Here is a 17,895-nt window from a genome sequence, read left to right as displayed (position 1 = left end):
TTAAGCCTGCAGCTGTATTACAAGCAAATCAACCCCCCAAACAACAACAATAACAACAACAACAGCATCAAAAATCAACAATAGTTTTCCCACCTGAAATAGTATAGAAATAGAAAATTGGATTTCAATCTATGTACCAAAGCTCTGAATGATTCTGGAGAGATCTAGGGAAAATCACAAGGGGAGGACAATTAATTTTATCTAATTTTTATATTGGACTTTGTCTAAATATAATGATGCATGAAGAGTGTAAACTGGTAAGATTATCTGGATGAAATGTCCTTAAGGTTTCCTGACATAACTCATATGTAAATTGCATTTCTACCCTCAATAATAAATGAGTCATTTTCTAAATTCAGTTTTATAGAGCCTTCACTTCACTGAGACTTACTGTACCTGTCTAAGGTTCTATGTAATGTCTGGACAGTAAACTTTTCTGTTATTAGACTTCTTTTAATTTACCATATAATGGATTAGACTTCTTTTAATTTACCAAATTCTGTCCATGTCCATTTTAAAAACATAATTTTAACTAAAAAATACGTTTCCTATATACTATTAAGTAACCCTGAAAGAAAACACAGTATAACAATATCCCACTTTCTCAGTTTCTTTCTTTTAAATTTCATTATTATTATTATTAATTATTTGATCTTTTTTTATAGTCCAGTTGTTATCCCACTCCCAGTCTGACCTCTGTTCCTCATCCTACACCTCCTCCCGCCTTTCCAAGAGGATGTCCCCCACATCCCACACCCACCACTTTAGAATTCCCTACTTCCTGGGGCCTCAAGTCTCTCTCCAGAGTTAGGTTCATCTTCTCTCACTGAGGCCAGACAAAGCAGTCCTCTGCTGTACATGTGTCCAGGAGCCTCATATCAGCTGGTGTATGCTGTCTGTTTGGTAGTTCGAGAAATCTTGGAGTTCCAAGTTAATTTAGACTGCTGGTCTTCCTATGGGGTCTCCCTTTTCCTCGGCTTCTTCCAAATTTCCCCTAATTCAACTGCGGGGTCACCAGCTTTTGTCCATTGGTTGGGTGTATCTGCATCTGACGATTTTAGCCTCTTAATGGGCCTCTCAAAGAACAGCCATGCTAGGCTCTTGTCTCAAAGCACACCATAGCATCAATAATACCGTCAGGCCTTGGGGCCTCCCCTTGTGCTAGATCCCAACTGGAGCCTATCACTGGACCTTCTTTCCCTCAGGCTGTTTTCCATGTTTAGTTCTGCAGTTCTTTTAAACAGAAACATTTCTGAGTCAGAGTTTTTGACTGTGGGATGGCAACCCCATCCCTCCACTTGATATCCTATCTTTCTACTGGAGGTAGACGCTACAAGTTTCCTCTTACCACTTTAGGGCATTTCATCTAATGTCAATTCCTTTGAGTCCTGAGAGTCTCTCACCTACAAGGTCTCTGTCACATTCTAGACGGTCCCAAACTTCCTACTTCTCGAAGTTGTCTGTTACTATTCTTTCTGCTGGCCATCATGGCTTCAGTTCTGTTCCCCCCAATACCTGGCCATGTTCCCCCTTTTCCCTATATGTCCTCTCTCCCACCTAGGTCCCTCTCTCCTTTTCCCCCTTACCACGATTTCTTTCTTCTCCATCCCAACTGAGATAGAGGCATTCTCACTTGGGCTTTTCAGCTTCTTGTGTTCTGTAGATTTTATCCTCAAGTCCAAGTGGATCAAGGACTTCAAAATAAAAACAGATATACTAAATCTAATAGAAGAGAAAGTGGAAAATAGCCTAGAACTCTTTGGCATGGAGGGAAATTTTCTAAACAGAATTCTAATGGCTCAAGCTCTGATCAAGAATTGATAAATGGGACCTCAGAAAACTGGAAAGCTTCTCTAAAGAAAAGGGCATAATCAATAGGACAAATCGGCAACCTACAGATTGGGAAAAAATCTTTACTAACCCCACATCCAATAGATGGTTAATAATATGTATATACATAACCACCAAAAAGCAAACAGTCCAATCAAAAAATGGCATGTTAAACTAAAGAGAACATTCACAACAGAGCAATCTCAAATGGCTAAGAAGAACTTAAAGAAATGTCCTTAGTGATCAGGGAAATTCAAATTAAAATGACCCTGAGATTCCACCTTATACAAATCAGAATGGCTAAAATCAAAAACTTGGGTGACAGCACATGCTGGTGAGAATGTGGAGAAAGAGGAACACTCCGCCATTGCTGATGGGAGTGCAAACTGGTACAATCACTCTGGAAATCAACCTGAAGGTGTCCCAGAAAATTGGAAATAGATCTCTCTGAGGACCCAGCTATACTACTCTTGAGCGTATACCCAAAAGATGCACCAACATCCCATAGGGGCATGTGTTCCACTATGTTCATAGTGGCCTTTCCTGTGATACAGAAGCTGGAAGCAACCCAGATGTCCCACAATTGAAGAATAGATACAGGAAATTTGGCTCATTTACACAATGGAATGCTACTCAGGTAATAAGAACTAGGGCATCCTGAGTTTTGTAGGTAAATGGATGAAACTAGAGAATATTATCCAGAATTAGGTAACTCAGACCTAAAAATACATGCATGGTATGTACTCACTAATAAAGTGGATATTAGCCAAAGAAGTACAGAATACACATGATACAATACTCAGAACTCAGTTTGTTTTAGAATTTAAATTTCCTTTATAACAATTTGTTTTGCAGCAAACATTTCATACTTAAAATATTTTACTGGGAAAACACTCCAAAACAAATGACAATTTAAAGTCTTTACAACTAATTCAGTATAACACTTCAAATCTAAGAGCATTTGTGTATATATAGTCCTTCAATTAAAAGTCATTTACTATCTGAATGCATCGTTTTGACATAGCAAAATATTTATTATATAATTCTATATTTATTGGATATAAATTTTAGAATATGGCTTATTTGTACTCATGAGTGGGCCTTTTGAATAGTCCAGAATCATCAGATTTTTTTAGAAATTGACTATGAATTTTCCCAACTTGTTTGAAATACATTTTTAATGTCTACTAATTTTATAGGAAAATTAATGCCCAGAAAATTAATGGCTATCATTTAATCTTAAGAAAATAGACTCAAAATGGAAATTCAGTATCTCATATTTGTTTTTTACTAAATAAGAAAGAATTCTTGAAAGTTAATAAATGTTTTGGTGCCTATATCAATCTGTTTATATTCTCTATTAAATATTATGTGTGGAATGTAATTTTATGGCTAGTTTCCAGCAATGGCAGTCTTACCCAGCCCCCACAGGTAGCTCTAAGAGACCATCTGGCCCTGGTTCTCTAGGTTGGCTTGCTAAGCAGATCAAACCAGTTTTTCCCGGAAGCCACCTCTTGCTTTTTGCAGGCCATCCCCTTAGCTAGTCTGCAGAACAACAATGACCACTACCATGCAAGTCCCACTCAGCTCTTCTTTAGCCCCAGGAAAGGAAAACACTAGAGACTCATATTAATCAGCCAGATTTGTATTGGAAAATCTCCAACCCCAATACGACCATGAAAGGAACACATGACTCTTTTATAATATTTATAAGCTGAGTGCCTAGATTGGACAGATCTACCACTACACTACTCCATTCCCTAACTATGTAATCTCTACCTACTTGCAGCTCCTTCAGGCCATGGTTGTCTGCTTCATCTTCCACCTCTTCTTTCTCCATCTTCTCCCTCTGCCCTCCATCTAGTCTTCTTCTTCCTTACAAGACTTCCAGCCTTGCCTTTCCCTTCCACTGCCCAAACGAAGGCTCTAAGACTGCAAAAATTTGATATCTAATTTTTCTGTTCTTTTTATTCTTTTCTCTTCACTCTTTTCTGGAAATATTTCCCATAGAGACTATCTAAAATCAGATCCTGTATCTGGAACACTTTGGGAAGTTAAAGACATCTGCTGAATCACTACTAGCTTTTCAAATGTATTTTAAATTAGTGCAATGCCTTATCTAAATATTGTCTATAGTTAAATCTAGAAACTCTCTTTCATATTTGTTTTATTATGGGAAATGTATTAGCAATTATTAAATGTAATTTGTTACCTATGGAAATAATGTGAGACAGAAAAATGAAATTTATATTGCACTCAAGGGCGATTCAGTTCAAATCTACAATTTTCTTTTTAAAAGTAATTTGTTCTGATTTACAGTCAGCTTTCTTTATAGATGAATTGTTTACATAGAAAAGAAAAGAAAACAATATTAAGTATACAAGTGTTCATTTAAATTCCAAATGAGTGGCCACTTGATATTTTAGTTTGTTTTAGTCCTTTTTGTAGTGTTATCAATTTCAAGTATACTTTGCAAAAGTCATTATTTATTATTTCAAAGCACATATTAAATCAAGGGAGAGATGCTATAAATGTATTCACTACTACAAACAAATCCAAAGCTGTTAAGCCTGACAAATTACTTATTCAGTTTTGTTTCAGTGACCATTGTTTCTCATTGAATGCTTATTTCAATGCATGCTTTCATTTCTCATTGTGTTTAAATAATAGTAGTTCTGAAATTCTGCAGTGATTCTTGACCAATGCCACCTCTCTTTTTAAATGTGCTTCTTAGAAAGTACCTGCCTGAAGACTGATATTTTTATTTTCCTTTCAAGGCACTGTTTTCATCCAAACTCATAAAATCCTGGCCTGATATCACTGTTTTTCCTAAAGTTAATATTTTCAAAATTTATGGTGATTGAAAATTTAGAATTGATTTTTCTGTACTAACTTAATCATTTTGGAGTTTGATATTATTTTAAGCAGGAAGTATTAAAATTCGTTGACATCCGTTAACCACTTGAATTCATATATATATACGTATATATATGTGAACATACACACACACACTATATATATATATATAAATTTTTCACATACCTGAAAATACCTTTAATTTTTGTTATTTGAGAAGGCTACTTTAACTCTACATAAATTTCAAGAATAACAGTATTTCCTCATGACTTATTACTGATGTAATTCCAATGCCTTCTATACTGTACCTTATGTATGAGAAGTCAGTAAGAATTAGGCTCTTCTCTTTTTCTCCTTGCTTCCTGGAAATTTTTCTCTGAAAATGTTATTGGCTGATTATATTTCTAATAGAGTTCCTATTTACATTTGCCTTTGCATTCTTCTACTATTTATTGACTAATTTTATCTTTTATAATAATTGAATTTTAAATATATATTTTAGAGCAATTTTAGAATATTTCATTCCATGAGGCCTTAAGCATACATAAAGAACTGCAGGTAACTTAGAAAAGCTAGGAGCAGGAGAATTAGGTTTCCTCAGGAAAGAAGACACCAATTGTTGGTTGTCCACTGTAAAATGACCAGCCTGATAACATTCATTTAAGTTACATTATTTCAGCAAGATAGGTTATATTTAGGCATACATATGTATATACATATAGATGTATGAATGCAAAAAATTAAAGCCATAAATTTGATAAAGAGTTGGAGGGATATATAAAAGTGTTTGGAGTGGGAATATAGGAGAAATTTGTCACTATATTATAATCTAAAACATACAATGTCTTAAAAGATAAAAAAGCAAAATAGGACAACTAATAAATGTAATATGCTAATATAAAAAAACTACTCGTATTTTCTATCTCATGTAATTTCCTTTTCCTTAGACTTTGATAACTTCTCAAGTTAATAAATTTATTACCTCATAAATATTTTCTCAATGTTTTAATGTCTAGTTTTTAGATTGAATATCTCAAATTCATATTCTTTGTATCATCCTGATACTTTCCATCTTCTGGTTTACCTTCTTGAATCGTTTGTTTCTGTTACACATGGAGATTCACGGTATTTGGTGTTTAATTCTTTTCACTTGTTTTCATTGTATATATTTAAGTATTTATTTAGAAGATATTCTTCTTTTCCTTGCCACATAGTAAGAGGTTTTCTGTAATCATTACCTGTTTATTCCAAAAGTGTCCTATAAACAAAACATAGGCTTAATATGTGACATTTTTTCTTAGACATAATTATCTTCTGTTTCTTTTAATAGCTGAAAATTTATAAAAGAAGCACCAAGTAGATTCCAGATCACATGGGTGCTAGAGAGATGGATCAATGTTTTAAAATGCAAATGGGAGAAGTGTGCTATGGTACACATCGACAATCCTACCACTGACAGAAAAAGGCAGATAGATATCTATGAGTTCAAGACTAGCCTGATTTGCATAGGGAACTCTAGGATAGCTAGGGTTGTACAGGTGGAAAATGTGTATTGCTCCTGAAGAAATCTTGAGATCTGCTCCAAGCACCCATGGTCTGGCAGCTTACAGAACCCTATACCTAAGCTCCAAAGTCCCAAGACTAACTTTTGCATTCTGTTGTCACTCTTCTCAGTAGCACAACACCACACACACACACACACACACACACACACACACACACACAGAGTTAAAAAGTAAAAATCTACAGAGAAATTTCTCAAGTTTTCTTCTATTCTCCAGAAATAAACAAGAAGTTTTAAGTCTACTGTAGTAGCAAAACAGATACAGTTGGTATTCAGTACTTTTGCCTTTTTGAGTAAATACTGTGCCAAATAATACAAGTTGTATAATGTGTGAGAAAAATTGTAGACTTTGAGGATATATCTCCATATCTTCTACTTTGTTAGATGTTTATTTCTGTCTAAATCTACTGTACTCAATTAAAAGTATTCTATTTGATTTAATAAGAGGAAGTCATCAATTTGCATTTATTTGAGGGTCCTCCCTCAAGAAAAATAAAAAATAGAAAAATGTCAGTTGTCATTATACTGGGAATTGAGCCCAGGGCCTTCTTCTATTTGGTCAGCAATTTACCACTCAGAAATAATCTCAGACTATCTCTTATATTTTATTTTGATATCAAGCCTTTGTAAGTTGTTCATGGTGACACTGAACCTACACTGTACCTGCAGCTTTTCTCTTAAGTAGGTGGGATTGCTGCGCAATACAACCAGAAAATACATTCATTTATGATTATGAAAATACATTCATATTATGATTATTCTGTGTACCATGATTTGTTTTTATTCAGTTTATTATCAAATTATGATTGTGATTTGGACTTATTTCTTTATATTGATTTATTTATTTAATCTAAATGTTAAGTGTTAATGCAAATTTCTAGAAAGTCCTTGACTCTTGGTTTCCTTCTCTAGAGAAATTCTCACAATAGCAGCCAGCATGGGTGATTATTTCAAGCTCTTTACACTTTTTACATTATTGAATGTTTTTGTGGTCATATTAAACACATAGGATATATCACAGTGATCATTTTACTTCTGAAGGTTTCAGATGCTATGTGAGGATAACCGTAGCTTTGATATTTCTGGCAAATAGTAATCTATTAATTTAATATACCCCAAAGCACTTCACATGATACTTAGCAGATGCAATGATGTGACACAATAGTCAGTGAATGTTAATTAAGAATACTAACTATATCCCAAAATATCTTGTAGAGGACCCAGGCTCAGCTCTCAGCATCTTCAAGTTGTAAGGTGGCTTAGAACTACATATAATGCCATTTCTAGGGGTTCTAAAAATTCTCTCTTCTGAGCCTGACATAGTGCACTTAGATATACTTATGCTAAATATATATACACATAAATTAAATCCATCATCTGTCTGTCCCTTTGACTATCATTTGACTCCTGACCTGCAAAATGCAGCTCATCAGATTCATAGCATCCTTTAGTCAGTCAGACTCATAGACATTTGACATGGGTATTATGTTTTCTGAAAACTTCAGTTCATGGGGAAAAAGTCACAATAACTGATAATAGTCACCACATAGATTGAAGGCCTAGTCAATAGTACAGGATCTATTGAATTATTCATTAAGTATGAATAATAGTTTTTAGAACAAGCCAGAAGCAGCCGCAGAATGCCTGGAGACAGCTGGAGAGGACTAAACCGTTAGAAGCCCCTTGCAGCTTGAAACTGAATATGAAATTACTTCTAGAAGGTGCTTTTGAGAATGGATGGGAGTCAGATCTTAACATGGTTATAAATTAATATTAAGATATTATGATTTTATGTTAGAAACAGATGTATGACTTCTAATAATTTTAGGTAGGAAAGATGGACACTTCTGTATTAGAGAAGCATTTAACTTGTGAATGGACAATTGGTAAGTTAAGAAACACAGGAGATAATGAGCAAGCCAATGATGATGTGTGGCAATCACTTGTGGTTTGTTTTGATTCTATTAAATACTTAGAATAAATAACTGAAGTCTAAGAAAATTAAGCTTTTATTGCAAATAATATCACTACTCTAACACTGTATCTGAAGTACTACTTTTTTCCAGCTCATCTCTGCCTGCTTCCTTGTGAGATTTATTCCTCTGAAAGAGTATTTATCAACAATTAAAGTCATGGTTTTCAATGTATCATTCTTTAAAATTTGTTAAGTTCCATAGAGTGAACATCTGTCAAGAAGGACTGGAGAATTCCTGCCTGTTTTAAATGTATGTAATAGTTACCAATTCCTACAATGTACCACAAGAATAATGCAACCGGGTTCAGCTTGACTGCCTTATCTTCTCCACACAGTGATGATAAACAATTTGGGCTGCCTTCTTAGTCTCTGTGGGTTCTTTACTTTTCAATAGCTGCAAACCTTGCTCCTGAGTAGTGGTGTTAAAGAAAAAGAATCCTTTATTCAGACAATTCTGATATCCTTTGCATTTTCCAGTACTGAATGAAAGGAGGATACTATGTGAAGGTATTTGATTTGTAACACAATAGCTGCTTTTCCTCAGCTAATGCAGAGAGCATAGAACAGATTTACATTAACTATATGCTCTTATGGAGGAGGAAATAAGCATTTGGGTTTGAAATATGTTTAGTAGCTATTTTTATGACAGGCAAGTCCTTTTGTTCAGCTGTGATTTTCAGTTTAACATACAAGCTCACACTAAGCAGTCATTTTCCACTTCTGGTGTCATCTTGGTTAAGCTTTAGATCTTCCACACTGTCTCTTCTTCCCTAAGAGGTAGATGTCAGACAATGTTTGCTCTGATGTTAAATTCTACAATTTGATGGTAATAAAATATCAAGAAAGCTATCTCATGACTTTTTTGCAGCATAGCTAGATTAAGACTAGGACAGTGTATCAGTTCATGCTACCCACTTGGATAATTGATGATAGATCCATTAGCTGCATGATTTAAGGATATAAGGCTCCAAGTGGTTTGTTTTTTCAATACATTCCTGTGGCCTTTTTCATTTTCTTATTGACTGTCAACAAAATGTTTGAAGGATGTAGAAAGGTTAAACCACTAGTGGCCACAGTTAATAGAAAACATTTGAGTGGCAGATGGTGGGATAAAACCACAAATGTAGTTTTTTGAGCCCTTGGAGACAGAATAATATACTCAAGCATCGCTATGTCTCATTAACCAAAACACATGTTATCTTTCTTCCTCTCAGTAAATGATATTCTGTAAGCACGAGTATCACCAGTAATAAAAGGCAATTATAAATGAGATAACACCATAATTTTACTCTCATTGCTGTTCTATTATCCTAATGTTTTCCATTGAACCATCATGATTTATTTGGTGTTCCTTGCCACATGGTTTGCAACACATAAAACTAGAAAGCAATTAAATAGCATTTAATGTCAGCTACATGGGTCATATTGAATGGCAACGTAGTCTAATAGGTCCATTCCTGTGTGCAAAATAAGCTGCTTTTAGTTATCACTTGGAACTCTAAAACAAATTATTCTTTCAAAGGATAAAACATAATACTGATTTTTATGAATGAAAGTCCAGGGGTAGATTCTCATGTGAACAAACAGTCACCTTTTAATAGAATCTGAAACTCCATATAAGAATCCTGGTGATTTCCTTCCTTGTGTACACTTTTAAGCTCTAATCACCAAATGTCCCTTCAGAAACAACAAGTTGCACAGTTGAATGACAAAGACAACCTCATCCCCCATCCAAACTTCTAGGTATTAGTGAAGGAACAGTCACCATTTATCCTAAATCTGATGGTCTAAAATACATTACTGCTTTTTGTAGTTTTAGCTAAATGCCTGATAGTTTAAGCTAGATGCTAGTATTAAAGTGTCTCTTTAATCAACATTAAACAATGAAACATCCTTTACTAGATTTTAGAAAAACATAAAACAGTATCAAAGATATATGGTCTTGCTGTGTTATTGTTGTTATTGCTGTGGATGAATAACATTTAAGAGGCTGCAGGTTGTTCACAGGACATGGTGGAGGAAGGGCAAAGAAAACAGATTCCTTCTTTGGTAAGGTGGTTTCTTAGCTTGTTCTACGTCATTTCATGCTGCAGTAGAATATGTCAGGCTCTTTCCTCTATGCACATTTCTTCTGCCTACAGATGGCTAGGCATTCTAACAGAAGGTATGTGGAAATGATACTTATTCTTCACACAGTCCTCTTGTCTTTCTTCCTACACCAAACACAGTGGGTTAAAACGACCCATCTCCTAACAGATACATTAGAAATCATTCTATTTCCTACATCGATCAAAAGAGCATCTGAATGTGGTACCCAACCAACTCTACATTACTAGGATAAAACAGTCCCAGATTTTTGACCGGCTTTGAGTATAATGAACATGTAATCCTTTATAATTAATTCTTCCTATAGCCTTTTGCTTCAATGAACATATCATGCTGGGTCTGACATAGATCTACGTCAACCTCAGCAATGTCCTTTTAGAAAGTCAAATATAAAATATTACCTTCAATTTTAATGTTGTCTACTGCATTGGTTTGAATGAGCCATGATCCCACATGCTTATGTATGTAAATGGTTAGTTGCTCAGTCACTGCTGTAGTGTGGGAAGCTTTTCATCCTTTAAGAAATAATACTTGCTGGAGAAAATGTGGAGGATGTTTCAGGTAGGATTTTGAAGTTTAACAGAATCTCCAATTTTTCTGTTCATTTTCTCTGCTTCCTGTGTACAAATGAAAGGAAAACAGCCATGTACTTGATTCTGCTGGTCTGCCCTGCCTTTCGTGCCATTGTGAATACCAGTCTTCTGGAACTTCTCTCTTCCTTACATTGCTTTTGCTTGTGTTACTTTTTCACAGTAACAGAAAAGCAACTAACACAACATGATTTAATTTTTAGTTGTTTAGTTACCTTAAATGTGAAAACACAATATAACTAGAGATTTTGTTTTTAACATTTGACAGTATCTGGTCATGAATAACAGGTATATTATTGTATCAAAACAAGACAAAAGACTAACCCAATATTTTCAATATTATTGATAGAAATTAATAACTTTAAATGTTATTTTGAACAATTTAAAGATCAAAAATGAAGGAATTGAAAGGAAATGCATTTCCAAGTTAGCATTTAGATATAAATCAAATTTGAGTGCCTAGAAAATGATTTTATAAATATTGGGAAAATTGGCATTGTAAAAAAAGATTGGCACTAAATAATAAGTTGCATCTAATATTCTTTCTTTTTCTGAAGAAACATATTTTCTTATAGTTCTTAGGATTCAAATTGTGATGGCAAAGTGGATATATCAAATTCAAAATAGTTTCCAGTGTACCAGGATTTTTGCATTTTATGGTTTCTTCTTGAAAAACTCCTTTAAAGTTGTGACAATACATAAATTTTAAGATTCTACTGAGCATTGATTTTATTTCCCTAATCAAAGATTGATTTTCAATATATAGAAAGAATCAATGCAGACAAACAAAAAAAATATAACAGGATCTAGAAATACAAATAATATACATTATTTAAAATTTCATATCACATTTTTATTTTTAAAAAGGCAGTTGTGTTTACACTTTTTTCAAAAATTATTTATTCACTTAGCATCCTGATTACAGCCATCTCCTCCCAGTCCCACCCTTATTCCCCTAGTCCCTTCTCTCCTCTTCCTCAGAAAAGGGGATGACACATGGGTACCATTCTACCTTGGCACATCAAGTCACAGCAGGACTAGGGGAATCTTCTCCCACTGAGCCTAGACAAGGCAGCACAGCTAGAAAAAAGGGATCCGAAGGAAGTGATAAGAGTCAGAGACAACCTGGCTCCAACTTAGGGGACTCACATGAAGACTAACCTACACTTCTACTACAGATGTGTGGGAGGCCAAGTACAGACCATGCATGCTGTTTGGTTCATGGTTCTGAGACTCTGAGAGCTGCTATGGTCTTAGGTTAGTCTCTTTTGGTCTTCTTTCCTATTCCCTCAAGCCTTCCATGCAATCTTCCACAAGACTCCCAGGGCTCAGTTTAATGTTTGGCTGTGGGTCTCTGCATCTGTTTCTACAGTTATGTGAGGCTTCTGTCTGCAAGCATATCCGAGTATACAATTAATAGTGTCAGAGGTTGGCTCTCTCCCATGGGATCTGCCTCAAGTTAACTAGTCATTGGTTAATCAGTCCCTCAATATCTACCCCATCTTTATTCCTGCACATCTTGTAGCTAGGAAAATTTTTGAGCTCAAGTTTGTGGATGTATTGGGGTCCACCTCCCTCTACTGGAAATCCTACCTGGCTACAGAGATGGATGCTTCTATTCCGTATCCCCCTCTGCTAAGAGTCTCAGACAGTGCCATTCCCTAAAATCCCAACAGCCTACCTCTTCACAGTTCTCAGGTTCATCCCAGAGACTTCAATGATTTCAATGACTTCAATGATTTCAATGATTTCAATTCTCTCTCCTAGCATTCTCTGTCCACTTCTTTCCCACTCTTCCCACTTGTATTCCTGCCTCAGTTCACTTCCCTTCCCAGTCTCCTACCCAGTTCCTGCCCTCCAGTCACATCCCATGTTTATTTTATTTACTCTGCTGAGTGAGTCTCAATCATTCTTCCTTGGGCCCTCCTTGCTATTTAGCTTTTTTGTGTCTGTAAACTATACAATTGTTATTATGTACAATATGGCCAATATCCAATAATAAGTTAGTATGTAGCTTGTATGTCTTTTGGTGTCTGGGTTGCCTCACTAAAGATATTTTTCCTAGTTCCCACCAATTGCATTCAAACTTCATGATAACCTTGTTTTTAATAGCTGGATAGTGTTTCTTTGTGTAAATGAACTACATTTTCTTTATTCATTCTTCCATTGAGAGATATTTGGGAGGTTTCCAGTTTCTAACTCCTATGAGTAAATCTGCTATGAGCATAGATGAACAACTGTCCTTGTGGCATGGTGGAACATCTTTTTAGTATCTGCTCAGGAATTATGTAGCCAAGTCTTGAGATACATCTATCCCTAATTTTCTGAGAAAACAAAAAAAAAGTAATTTCTAAATTGGTTGTACAAGGTTTTACTTCCCCATTGATGGAGGTACATTCCCGTGGCTCCTCATCTCCAGCATAGGAAGTTCTTTCAGTTTTTGATCTTTGCCATTCTGACATGTGTAGGGTAGAATCTCAGAGTCACTTTTATTTGTATTTTACTCATGATTAAGGATGTTGAACTAGGCATTTGCCTAGTTCTCTGAAGCAGAGTAAATACAGAGTAAAAGTCTTGGCCTTCGGTTCCATGGAGTGATAGGAGGAGATGCACATGAGGCTCAAGGCAAGGGAATGAACATTCTATTGTCCTTTATGGAAGGAACATGGAGACCTATGGATAAAAACAGATATTCTGTGTATATATGTCAGCAATTGCTTCTGCTGGCTTGCGATATTGCTTTCTATGGCACTTTGGGGTATAAAAAGTCTATGCGAAATAAACTCAGTACGGCTGCAGTATCCATTGACAGTCCTGCCAAATTTATCTGTCTCTGTGTCGTCTTTCTGCCTTTCCTATAACCATGCTCACTCCCTACTCAGATACTCCTCAGGCAAGTTCCAGCATTTACAATCATCTTGCCATTCTTCTACTCTGTTATGAGTTCTCTGATGAGCTCTATATTACACTTTTTAATTGGGTTATTTTGTTTATTGGCATCTAAATTTTTGAGTTATTTATATAGTATAGATATTAACTTTCTGTCAAATGTGGGATTGGTGAAGTTTGTTTACCATTCTGTAGCCAGTTGTTTTGTCTTCTTGGTGGTGTTCTTTGCTTTACAGAAGATTTTCAGTTTTAAGAGGTACTACTTGTTAATTGTTTATCTTACTATCTGAACTATTGGTTTTCTGCTCAGAAAGTACTTTCCTGTTTCAATGTGTTAAAGGATATTCCCCAACTTCTCTTCTATTAGATTTCGAGAACCTGGTTTGCTGTTGAGGATCTTGGACTTGAGGTTTTTTTTTTTTTTTTGCATGGTATTAAATACGGATTTATTTACATTCCTCTACATTCATACTGTGGTTCTGAGTTCCTCCTCCTCCCTCAGGGTACATAGGGAGTGCTACACACCAAACAGGAAAGTGTGAAATGGAGTCTAGAAAGAGTGGGTCAGTCGCATCTCTCTAGCAGTGAGTGCTGTTGAAGACCGTCTCTGAGATTTTAGAGTTACAGCTCTCTTAGAAGATATTCAGTCATGCAGCTCTCTTAGACCATTTTCAAATTAAATAACTTGTGTGCTTTGTTTGGGATAAACAAGTGCTCTATGAACCTTGAAGAATGGCAAGGGATTTTTTTTTCAGGGTGAATATAAATCATTGGCTGGAGCTTGACATACTAAGAATATCTCCTTTTATGAAGAAGTATTCCAAGAATTCCAGTGTTTGCTGAGTTTCTTTTTTGGAGCAAGAAAGTTGAGCCTGGTAATTTTGCCAAAGACTATGTGACATTCTTATAGTAGAAGATGTGGGTTAAGGCTACTTAGATCAGACAGAGAAAAGGAATAGTATCTAAGAAAAGCAAGTATTGAGATGGGACACAGAGTAAGATGAAGTAAGTAAGTAAGATGAAGGCCGATGTCATTTCTATTTCTTAGTATTTGTGCTTTAATAAGTGCTGGGGTTTTGACTCCTCCTACTGGTGCTGCCCAATAGGATAAACAAATGTCCAGTAAACATGCGATTATGTAATAATGATAGCAAAAGGCATTTCAATTGCAAGAAGCAATCCTGAGATTAAGTCTCTTGGGACCTTGCCTCTCATCATCCATCATAGGGCAAGGAAAAATGGTACCCTACCTCCAGGAAAGCCACAAAGTAGCCTTAGCCTCTCCTAGATGCCATAAACAATTTTTCCATCTATCAGTTCCCTCAATTTGTGCGGGTTTTTTTCCATTTCAATTTTGAGGTTTTGATCAGTTTTATGTGTTATCATTAATCTGTTTAATTGTGTTTTTCTGTGTCTCTTTAAGGCATTTATTCATTTTCATTTTAAAGGTATCTATCATCTTTGTAAGATTGGATTTAAGGTCATCTTCTGTACTTTGGATGTGATAGTATGTCCAGCACTTGCTTGAGCCTGTGCTCTGGCCTCTTTTGGTATCATATTGGCCTGGCTCATGCCCATTGTGCTTTCATTGTAGCCCTTAGCCAAACGGTTATTCCTGGTTTGGGGTAGATATTCCTCATGCTGTCACCACCCTTCAGCTATGGGCCTGACAATGGAACTAGGGGAAAAGCACAATGCTCACCCCACTGGCTGTGTCCCAGGTGAACCTGAATGTGTTTGGGGCCCCACAGGCAGAGAGAGTAGTATGACTGTCAATGGAGATCAGCAGGCAAAGGGTAGCTCACTGCTACTGGTTGTGCTCAATGTGGATCCACCAAGTAGGAGATTGGCTGGGAGGGGACTAACCTGGATGTTTCTGGGTCCCAGCAGGAATGCAAGCAGAGCCTAAGGTTAGATGATGTAGCTAAGGGGACAGATCATGGTCCACCTCTGATGGTGATGCTTCAGGTTGACCAACACCAGGGGATTAATGGGAGTGTTCTTATGATTACTTTTAATAACAATTTTTATTTAAATGAACACTTGTAAACTAACATAAATTAAAAATTAAATATTTAATCTACATCTAGTCCTAACAGCTGATCGTATATAATCATTTACCTGCATTGTGACATCATCTGCATCTGACCTCCTTCTGCTTTTCTTGTGGCTTTTTGAAAGAAATGTTCTCATTGGTGAGTTTTGCTTTGTTTATAACCAAATGTTTTTAAGGTGAAAGTGTAGAACAGATTTAATTAGATGGTGGAAAGAGTTAAGAAGAAACATATGCTCCTTTAAAAGAGTTAATGAGAAGTTAAGTCAAAATTGTACCTGGGAAACCATACTATCCCCTTTGGTCTACTTATCTTTTTTAGCGCTTTAAAAGTAGAAATAGGAAATTATCTTAATTAAGAGATATTTTAATTAAAGGGAAATAGATCATTTGGGGGTGTTAGCTGACTGCTTTGTGATTTAACTTTTCAAGCATAGGTTATTTTTCCCTGAGCTGCTGTCTGTTAGCAATTGACTTTCTTTAGCTGACAAAAGAGACTAAGTTAGAACTGCTTTTTATTGTTACCCTATAGGTTCCCTGTGCATGGTCCCCTTACTCAAGCCTCATTCAACAAGCCTGTAATGTACTTAAATCAGTGTTGGATACTTTTTTTCTTTAAAACTCGTGTAGATCATAATAGTTCTGCAAACATGAGCTCTACAATGAGTTGCAAATGAGTTGTTAAACTATTTCTCTTCAAATATATTTCCATCATTTTGTCAATAAGTATTTTAATATTCATTAATATAACAAAATAAAGAAGGTGAATGTTAACCAAAACAATGTGATTGATTTTATGTTTAGTTCTCTGGTTCTTTACCTAGTCACACATGGCTATGCAAGAAAAAGCTTGAACACAATGAACCATCATTGTTGGCATATTGTCAGTGTATTATAATAAATGTACCCTCAAGTCACAGAAGTAGCTGTGTTTGAGCTACAAAGCATTGTAGTCAGGTTTTCTATCACATCATTCACAGTCACAATTGATTCAACACCACTACTCCATAACAAAAACTAGACCAATGATTTCAGCCATTTAAGTATGATTGAATCAGATTAATTACTTATATTCTTCTATCAGATTTGCAAAGTATCCATTTTTAAATGGTACCAAATAAAACACCACAAAAGTTGTAGCTTTGATGAGCCAAATAACTCTATAATATTGCAAATGCAATGTCAATGTGTATAATATTATTTGGATATGTATAGTTTAAGAAATCAAGTTATCATTCAGCAAAATATGAAAAGATTTTTCAGTTTTATTAATTAAATGTTTTATTTTAAATGTAGAATACATTGTTTTTATAGGCAGTATGTCAGAATTTTCTCCATTGTATGAGAAAAATTTGAATGTTTTATGTTTATAGGAAATCGTACACTTTAAAATATTTATCATTGAGTTTAATACAATATTTAAATTCTGAGAGATCTTTCACATTGTAAAACAAATGTTTCCCAGCATCAAATAAACAATGAATCAAATCTTTATAAATATTTTATTTTTTGAAATCTCTTTGAAACCTGGAAACCTAGCTCAGATAGTTGTTTTTGTGAAGATGATCACAAAGTGCCAGGTCACAACCATCTGTAACTCCAGCATGAAAGCACTGAGTTCCAAATTTTCAGCTTTACAGGCACTATGTATTATAGTTATTTACATGCAGGCAAAACTCTCTCATACTTAAATGTATACATTTTAAATCATCATGCGGTTGTGCATTCAAGTTTTGTAAGGATACGCTTTTATTTCACTACTGTTTCTTATTTAAATAAGTAAATCAGAATCATAGAGAATATTATAGCTTTTCTGTTTGTAAAAAGGTTCCTACTTTTCAGATTTTGAAAGATAAAGACAACCAAAAAATCAAATTGTATAAATAAAATTGCAATGTTCATGAGAAAAACTTTCAGATTTTGTCTCTTCCTCTTCCTCCTCTCTCCTCCCCCTCTTCTTCTTCCTCTTCTTCTTCTTCTTCTTCTTCTTCTTCTTCTTCTTCTTCTTCTTCTTCTTCTTCTTCTTCTTCTT

Source organism: Grammomys surdaster, unplaced genomic scaffold (genome assembly GCF_004785775.1).
Source record: "Grammomys surdaster isolate TR1022 unplaced genomic scaffold, NIH_TR_1.0 257, whole genome shotgun sequence".
NCBI classification, from domain to species: Eukaryota; Metazoa; Chordata; class Mammalia; order Rodentia; family Muridae; genus Grammomys; species Grammomys surdaster.
The sequence above is the reverse complement of the archived record's forward strand: the minus strand, read 5'-3'. Positions refer to the sequence as shown.